We start from the raw sequence: 9,940 nt of genomic DNA, 5'->3' as shown, positions 1-9,940 counted from the left end.
CAATTCCCAGTAAATTGACTGTCAGAGAAAAAGAGAAAAGAATGATAATTATGACTCAAACATACCCTGGTCCTGACCTCCAACAGGTAAAGATGGAATTTAAGATCAAAAGTGTGTTATTTGTTTTTCATCTTCAAACTGCCGTCAATATGATCTCCAAGCTGACCTATCCCGATTTTATCGCTATCAGAACAACGATATGGCAGGCTACTGCCTCCAGGACGTCGGTGCTCACTCTCCTGTATCCCCCAGGATTCTCCTACTCAACCTGTGATGTCGATTTCAGTTTGAAGAGTGGGTTTCCCCATCATTACGACCCTTGTCAGGCCTCATTTGGAGTACTGTGCGCAGTACTGGTCGCCTCACTATAGGAAAGACGTAGAAGCTATTGAAAGGGTACAGAGGAGATTTACAAGGATGTTGCCTGGATTGGGAGGCATGCCTTATGAAGTTAGGTTGAGGGAGCTGGGACTCTTCTTCCTGGAGAGATGAAGGTTGAGAGGCGACCTGATAGAAGTTTATAAAATGTTGAGAGGAATAGATAGGGTGGATTCAGAGGCTATTTCCCCGGGTTGAAATGGTCGCTACGAGAGGACACAGATTTAAGGTGCGGGGAGGAAAGTACAGAAGTGATGTTAGGGGTAAGTTTTTCACTCAGAGGGTGGTGAGTGGATGGAATCGGCTGCCGTCAGTGGTGGTGGAGGCGAACTCGCTGGGGTCTTTTAAAAGACTTCTGGATGAGTATATGGGGTTTAATGGGATTGGGGGTTATAGATAGGTCTATAGATTGGTAGGTGTTGATGTGATCGGCGCAACTCGTGGGCCGAAGGGCCTGTTTGTGCTGTAGTGTTCTATGTTTTATGTTCTATTAAAAAATACACCTAGGATGAGCTCCGGGAATTGTCAAGATGCCCAGAGCCAGCCCCAACACAAAAGGACAGCCCAGCAGACTGGCCCCCATCCAGAATAGAATGCTGCTTGGGAACACTGGCTGAAATTTTCAGGATCTGATGTATCCCATGGCCATTGCACCCAGAATCAGATGCTTTCCTGTTTTGTACATGCTGAATTTCACAACACCTAGCATCAAACCCAAGTCTAGTTATAAACACCGTAACCCTCAGATTAGGCGATCTCACCAAACCAGATCCCCACTGAATTAAATGGCTACACAGAACAAACTTATTCACATGTCAGGTTCTACCATCGAACACGCAATATCCTGAACTTTCCCTCCTAAGAATCGCAAGTACATTGCACTGAGCATTCCACTGCTGTTGGTCCTCACTTCTGTTATGAAGACTGCAGGAACGCGAATCTTTATTCCTGACCAGTAGAAAACTTGTCACCTCTGAGATCAGGACACATCGTAAGTTACCCGATTGTATCTAGGATCAGGCATGCCACAGCCATGCTGCCCTGAGACACACATCAGGATAGAAGAGCAGAACCTCGGTGATTGAACTAAACATTCCTCCCTCTCATTTCTCCTGCCTGGAATGGGTGAAATACCCTCTCCCTCCTCCTTGCTCAATGATTCAGGCAACCATTCCACTTCTCCTCCTCACCCTGATAAGTCATTCTGCATTAGTCAGGTATAATTGATCAAAGAATTGCATGAATTGAATAATAAAAGGTGAGCAAATGATTCAATAAGTGATGTGCATCAATTTTATTCCAACTAAATATTTGAGAATGTAACAGAAATTACTTGGAAAAAGAATGCATTTATTTTTAAATCTTGGTGAATTGCGTTCCTGACCATATGCGATTCAGCCATGTCATTCTGTTCGACATAAATGCTTTTCCAACATTGAATCAGACAGCATTCTCATACAAAATAGAGATTAGCAATGCAAGGGCGTTTTCCAGAATGCAAATTTGTCGCGAGTGATGTTCTCAAGGGATCAAAGCTGAGACCTCTGTTGTTTTTTTAGTATATAAAAATGATCTGGAGGAAAATGTGAGTGATCTGATTGGTAAGTTTGCCGATGACATGAAGTTTGGTGGAGTTGCTGATAGTTCTGGGGATTCTCAGAGGTCCCTGGAGCTCTGAAGCAGCACTGCTAACCCACGGTGCTACGTTACCGCCAAAGACAGGTCTTTTACGGCTATAAAGTAAACCAATTGCCCCATGGTGTCAGTACCAACTCATATTATGTTTTAATCTCATTCCCTGGCATTTGCCCCATTCGCTTGCAGTTTGTTTCTATTTATGTAATCATGTGATCTCCTCTTGAATGGGTCGATTGAATCTGCCTCTCCCTCAATTCCAGGGAGTGCAATCCAGACCGGAATAACTCATTGCATGCAAACTAATTCCTTTACTGGAGAAGGTGGAATTACAGTCGCCAAAATAATAACAGTGAGTTTCCAATTATTTCACCATTAATAGATTTATTTTGTGCTATCAGCCTGGTCTCAACATTACGAACTCTCAATGTTTCTGTTCCTCAGTTATTGGTGACCCTTCAGAAAGTGGAACGCTCTGATGAGCTAAGGACAGAGCTCCTGTTCACGTGTTAAATAGACTGTGAATCACAGATCAAAGCTAATCCGTTAAAATGCAAATCAGTAACTGAAGTTAGCTAACTAAAGTAAGTCCAACAATAATCCGGGAGGAGAAAAGACATAATTAAATTCAACACTCGTGCCTCATTCAGAACTGAGTTTGGGAAGGCAATTAATTAACATTAAACCAAATAAGAACATAAGAAATAGGAGCAGGAGTAGGCCATCTAGCCCCTCGAGCCTGCCCCGCCATTCAATAAGATCATGGCTGATCTGTCGTGGCTCAGTTCCACCTTCCCGCCCTCTCCCCATAACCCTTAAGCCCCTTGCCTATCAAAAACCTATCAACCCGCGTCTTAAATATATTGAGCGAGGCAGCCTCCACCACTTCAACGGGCAGAGAATTCCAGAGATTCACCACCCTTTGAGTGAAGAAGTTCCTCCTCAACTCCGTTCTAAACCGCGCCCCCGCAACCCCCCCCCCCCGCCACTTTATCTTGAGGCTGTGCCCTCCAGTCCTACTGTCCTTTCTGAGCGAGAAGAGTCTCTCCACCTCTATCCTGTCCATCCCATTCATCATCTTATACTTCTCAATGAGATCTCCCCTCATTCTTCTAAACTCTAACGAGTACAAGCCTAGTTTATTCAGCCTCTCCTCATAGTTCAACCCCCTGAACTCCGTTTCCAGAGTAAATAAACTCGAAGTAAAATCGCCCGTTACACGAAGAATTAGTGTAAAAATGATGTTCTGCTTGTGAGTAGTCAGTATCAGTGTCTGTCTGTGTAGTTTAATAGGAAAATGAACAATGTGTCTCGCGTTTGTTGCTGATTGTAAACAAGATGCAGTTCAAAGGAACCAGGAGATCAATCATTTAAAACAAAACATAGGTGTCCAGATCACCAGTAACCTGTCCTGGTTTCCTCGTGCTGACACTATAGGTCAGAAAACCTACCAATAGCTCCACTTTAGCTTGGGCTGGGGAATAGGTACAGAGGAGATGTCGGGGGTAAGTTTTTTCACTCAGAGGGCGTTGAGTGAGTGGAACTGGCTGCCAGCAGTGGAGGTGGATTCGATTGGGTGTTTTAAGATACTTTTGGATAAGTACATGGAACTTAGTAAGACAGCGGGTTCTTGGTAAGACGACTAGTTAGCGAAATGTTCGGCGCAATTTGTTTGTGTTGTAGTTTTTCTATCTGTCTATGTTTACTAGAAGACAAAGAGAATTTGGCATGTCAGCGAAAACTCTCACCAACTTTCACAGATGCACCATAGAAAGAATTATTTCTGCTTATATCAAAGCCTGATATGGCTCCTGTTCTTATCAAACCGCAAAAAAACTACAAAAATGGTCGTGAATGTATCCCAACCCATCACGCAAACCAGCCTCCCATCCAATTACTCTGTCTAAACTTCCTACAGCCTCAGAAAAGCAGCTATTAAGGGCGGCACGCAGCAGGAATTATTCTTTTCCACCTGCTTCCAACGGGGAAAAGTATATAAAGTCAGAGGTCATACAACAGCCAACTCAAGAATAGTTACTTCCATGCTCTCATCAGAATTTTGAATGGACCTACCTCACATTCAGTTCATCTCTCTCTCTGCCTTAACTGTGACTGTAACACTACAATTCTGCACACTTCAGCTACCCCCTAGCTATAACGGCAACACTACATTTTGCACTCTGTCGTTCCTTTTCTAGAAACGGAATGCATTGACTGAACAACATGCAAAGAAAATACCTTTCACTGCACACCAATGAATATGACAATAATACATCGAATCATATCATTTAAAGCTGTCAACAGTTTTTTATTCAAGTAGCGATCAACGCGAGGTAAAATGCTGCACTGACAGAAATTTTTAATAATTCCTCACCGCTAAGGTCCAAATTTCCACACTGACTAATGTCCCCCGCATAACAAAATTCCAGACTGGCATATGCCCCTAGTATCCGAAGGTCATTGGGATAGAGTATAACGGTCTAGATGGGATCCACAGATGTACAGTATTATAATATAGTGAATGTCTTATTTCATTATCCCAGCTATATTAGTATAAGCGGAAAATTTGGCCATGGTACCATCACCCTTGCATTGGAGTGATCAACACAGTTCTCTCCACTTGTCTGAAACATTTCAGCTCACGCTATATTCAAGCTGTTCGAAGTCATTCAGTAATAAAAAACGACCTCCTTTTTGTCACACCCTGTCCATCACATCCGAAATTAAACACCCCACAACTGATGCAAAGGGCCAGCAATGCAAAGATTGCATAATGAACCTCAGAAATTCAGCAAGTTTCCTTCCATTCCTGCAGTGTCCCTTTCTAATATCCATAACAGATCCTGTCCCTGACTGTACTGGTGAGATTCTGTGGTGTTGCAATACATATGTTGAATTATATTGACTAAGTGGCTGAAACAGATATATTTGCAGCAACATGAATTTTTCAACCTCTCAATTACACTAAATAAATTCACAGACCGGGTGCCTCTATAACGCATTAGAATTTAACACTAGCAGTCAGAGAATAAAAGCAGAGAGTACACACATTCATGGTTACAAAACTCCAGAAATTGTAGTCGCTTACCAGGAACACCAATAATAGCAAGGATCATGTAATAAATTTTCTGAACCACTTGAATTGGGAGAAGCATGCTCTGTGTGAAATAATCAGCACAATCGTACTTCAGGAACTCTGTCTGTCTTGAAAACTGAGCTGATGTATTTCGAGCGCCATCAATTTGTACTCTGTGGAATCACCTCAGGGATGTTCCCGTTGTGACACTTTTTTCTAATGAACAAAGATATTCTGGCAGCTAAATCCCTGAAGTAATGGCTATATTTAGTGTTGAAGCTGAACGCAAAGGTTGGACAATTCTGATTGCAAAATGCATTTTCAAACTTAAAATCAAGTTCGGATAACTTTCCACTGATGTTTTCCAATGGGCTGTGAGCATTCTGTCACTGAGGTCACAATGAATCTCTCTCCCAGTACATCTCGATTGCACCCTGTGGTCCAGCTCTCGCCTTGAACTTAGAATTTTAGCTCATGTGATTCAAGTGCGTTTTCGGTGTCCATGAAATGCAGTTACATATCTGAAAATATCAACTTTAAAAACTGATTCCACGCACAACGAGGAGAGCAACTCAACACTAGCATTCATACACCACTGTAGATCAAGCTCACGTCATACAAATATTCCAATGCAATGTCTTAAAGGGATTTAAACCACCAAATTTTCCCATCCATCCATGCGATATAGGCTAGATTAGACGGGTCAGCATTCAGGCCCATCCAAATAATCATTTCAATAGCTGCGTGGTGACCAGCCACTGTCTTGGTCTGCTTCAGCCCAAGGAGGTGCAAGTACCATGTCAACGCTCTGAATAAAGAAAATTACAGCACAGTAACAGGCCCTCCAAGTCTGCACTGACCATGCGTCCCACCTTAACTAAAACCTCCTACCCTACCGGGGACCATCTCCCTCTATACCCATTGTACCCATGTATTTCTATTTGATGGAAGGACTTCAATGATTTTGACGCGAGGTTGGCGAATGAACGACAAAACATTCCCAAATAAGTAAGTATGTGACCCGGGTGCTGCTTGTCCGAAGAAAATAACGGCATTGTCCTATTAGAGGGTGAACACTGCAGGGATGGAAAGAAACTGGCTGAGTTTCTGCAGTTCATCTTTGCATTGCTGACATTTTGCATCAGTGGTGGGGGGGCCATTAATTTCGGATGTGATGGATAGGGTGTCAGAAAAGGGGATTGTCCTGAATGAATTCGAACAACTTGAATATAGCGTGAGCTGAAATATTTCAGACAAGTGGAGAGAACTATAAACTGTTATGGATCACTCTGATGCAAGGTACCATCGCCAAATTTTCCGCTTATACTAATATAGGAGGGATGATGAAATAAGATATCCACTAATGTACACGAATAGAAACGTGCAGAACAGATTGAGGCCACTCAGTCCATCCACCCCATGCAAGCAGCAATCCCAACCAGTCCCTATCCCCATAACCCCAAGCATTTACTCATGTATTAACCCAAGTATTTAAGCAGAACTTTGGATTGTGGGAGGAGACAGAAGAACCTAGAAGAAACCCATTCGGATACGGGGAGATTGTGCAAACCCCACACAGCCCGATGCCTGAATTAAACACAGGTTCCTGGCGCTGTGAGGCCGCAGTCCTAACCAATATCCACTGCGCCACCACGAAAGGTTAACTAATTAGGGCAAAATCTGACACACAAAGTTGTACTTGGACAATTGTAAGGACATCCATTTTGATAGGAGGAGTGCGAAGATAAATTATTGTCTCAACTTCGGAATGATTAAGTGCAGGGGAATCTGGGTGTCCTTGTGCAGGAATTGGAGAAACCTAGTATGCATGTATGGCAGATGACAAGAAAGGCAAGTGAAATCTTAGCATTTACTGGTAAAAACATGGAATATAAAATGAAGTGATGTGTTGCTGCTAATGTACATATTAGAATACTGTGTGCAGTTTCGTTCACCATATTTGAGGAACAAGGCATTGGAGACAGTTCAGAGGACGTTCACTAGATTGATTCCACATGTGAGAGGACTGTCTTACCAAGAGGTTTTTTTGGACAGTTTAAGCCTGTCCACCCTGCTGTTTAGAAGAATGAGAGGAGATCTATTTGAGGCGTGTGAAATATAAGGCAGAATGACAAAGCAGATGTGGAGCAAATGTTTCCTCTTCTCTGGCGATAAATGCCAATTTTTTTTTAGAACATTCTTTGTTTTTTATATATTCTGCATTCAACCAATTATCCTGATTTACCGGAACCTCCTTTCCTCGTTCCAGGAATTTTCCACGATGTTTCATAAATACTTCTGATGTTTGGATTCACAAGACTTTCAAGAATGGCCATTACTACATTTGTTTTTGCAAGTCTTCAGTCAAATAATTCACTTTTCCTGACTGATTCTTGATTGTCCTGATCAGTTTTATTTTATCATTTGCAAAACAAAAACCGTTTTCGTATGTGTACTTTGATTGTTGTGTGGATCAGAATGTCTTTCAATTGCTTGTTCGCTGCAATAAATGTCTATTTATTCTTTCCTCCAAAGTAATTTCCAAAGGTTTGCTCAGACCACAATGTTCAACGACCTGTTGTCATGAAATTGATGTCTCCACAAGTCAGACCCTGAGGGCGAAATTTGTTCCCCTAAGCAAAGAACAAACACCAAGTTTGTGCTGACCCAGATACCTCACTTCTCGAATATTTTCTTGCTGGTCCATATCATTCTATGCCTGCCTTTTAATACATCCATTTACTGGGTAATTTAAAACCAATATCCACTGTACGAATTCAATTACAAAATTAGTTCTTAAACTAACGTTGCACAAATAAACAGCCCCACCACCTCCAGTTATGCTTCGCACTCCGACCGTTCCCTTCATAAAACGTCCTCGAAAACAAATTATATCCTGGGCACCCATCGCTTATAGATCTGCTCCTGTATCTCTCCAAATTATAATGTATTTACTTATTTTCTTCCACAAATAAGGGGCATTTTCTCCTTTTGGGACAAAACATCCAGAACCTCCAATAGGTTAGTAAGATTTGCCTTGCTAATTTCTCCCTCAGTGCACACAGACGGGTGCTGGAGTTTGCCCTCTCGTGGTTTTGCACTCTAACTTCGTAGCGGTGTTAATGGAAACTAACGTGTGGGGCTCGTTGAGAATAAACTCACTCTGACTCTCTTCACCTGTGTGTGTCTGTGTGTGTGTGTATGTGAGTCTGTGCGTGAGAGAGAGAGAGAGAGTGTGTGTGTGTGTGTCTTTGTGTATGTGAGAGAGAGAGAGTGTGTGTCTTTGTGTGTGTGAGAGAGAGTGTGTCTGTGTGTGTGTCTGTGAGTCTGTGCGTGAGAGAGTATGTGTGTGTGTGAGAGAGAGAGAGTATGTGTGTCTGTGTGTGTGAGAGAGAGTATGTGTGTGTCTGTGTGTGAGAGAGAGAGCGTGTGTGTGTGTGTGTGTGTGTGAGAGAGAGAGAGTGTGTGTGTGTGTGTGAGAGAGAGAGTGTGTGTGTGTGTGTGAGAGAGAGAGAGAGTGTGTGTATGTGTGTCAATGGTTGTGCTATTTGTGTGTTTGTTTGCATGTTTGCTGTCTGTGTGTGATTGTGTGTATCTTTTTGTGTCGAAGTATAAGAACGTAAGAAATAGGAGCAGGCGTAGGCCATCTAGCCCTTCGAGCCTGCCCCGCCATTCAATAAGATCATGGCTGATCTGTCGTGGCTCAGTTCCACATTCCCGCCCTCTCCCCATAACCCTTAATCCCCTCGCTTATCAAAAACCCATCAACCCTCGTCTTAAATATACTCAGCGAGGCAGCCTCCACCACTTCAACGGGCAGAGAATTCCACAGATTCACCACCCTTTGAGTGAAGAAGTTCCTCCTCAACTCCGTTCTAAACCGCCCCCCCCCACCTTTGTCCTGAGGCTGTGCCCTCTAGTCCTAATGTCCTTTCTGAGCGGGAAGAGCCTTTCCACCTCTATCCTATCCATCCCATTCATCATCTTATACGTCTCAATGAGATCTCCCCTCATTCTTCTAAACTCTAACGAGTACAAGCCTAGTTTATTCAGCCTCTGCTCATAGCTCAACCCGCTCAACTCCGGATGTTTGTGTGCACTTGTGTCAGTGTGTTTGGGACTCTGTGGCCGTGTGGGATTGGTGGTAATTTAGGTACTTGGATCAGGAATTGGTTAGCAGATAGGAGACAGAGGGTGGTGGTTGATGGTAATTATTCATCATGGAGTTCGGTTACGAGTGGTGTGCCTCAGGGATCTGTTTTGGGGCCACTGCTGTTTGTAATCTTTATTAATGATCTGGATGAGGGTATTGTTGGGTGGATTAGTAAGTTTGCTGATGACACCAAAGTCGGAGGTGTGGTAGATTGTGAGGAAGGGTGTCGAAGTTTGCAGGGTGACTTGGACAGGTTGCAGAGCTGGGCCGCGAGGTGGCGGATGGAGTTTAATGCGGAGAAGTGTGAGGTAATCCATTTCGGTAGGAATAACAGATGTGTTGAGTATAGGGCTAACGGGAGGACTTTGAATAGAGTGGAGGAGCAGGTGTATGTGTACATAGATCCCTGAAAGTTGGGAATCAAGTAGATAAGGTTGTTAAGAAGGCGTACGGTGTCTTGGCGTTTATTGGTAGGGGGATTGAATTTAGGAGTCGCAGCGTCATGTTGCAACTGTACACAACTCTGGTGCGGCCGCATTTGGAGTACTGTGTGCAGTTCTGGCCCCCACATTACAGGAAGGATGTGGAGGCTTTGGAGAGGGTGCAGAGGAGGTTTACCAGGATGTTGCCTGGTATGCAGGGGAGGTCCTATGAGGAGAGACTGAGGGATTTGGGGTTGTTTTCACTGGAAAGAAGGC

Source organism: Carcharhinus amblyrhynchos, unplaced genomic scaffold, assembly GCF_965287045.1.
Source record: "Carcharhinus amblyrhynchos unplaced genomic scaffold, sCarAmb.v2.hapA scaffold_46, whole genome shotgun sequence".
NCBI classification, from domain to species: domain Eukaryota; kingdom Metazoa; phylum Chordata; class Chondrichthyes; order Carcharhiniformes; family Carcharhinidae; genus Carcharhinus; species Carcharhinus amblyrhynchos.
The sequence above is the reverse complement of the archived record's forward strand: the minus strand, read 5'-3'. Positions refer to the sequence as shown.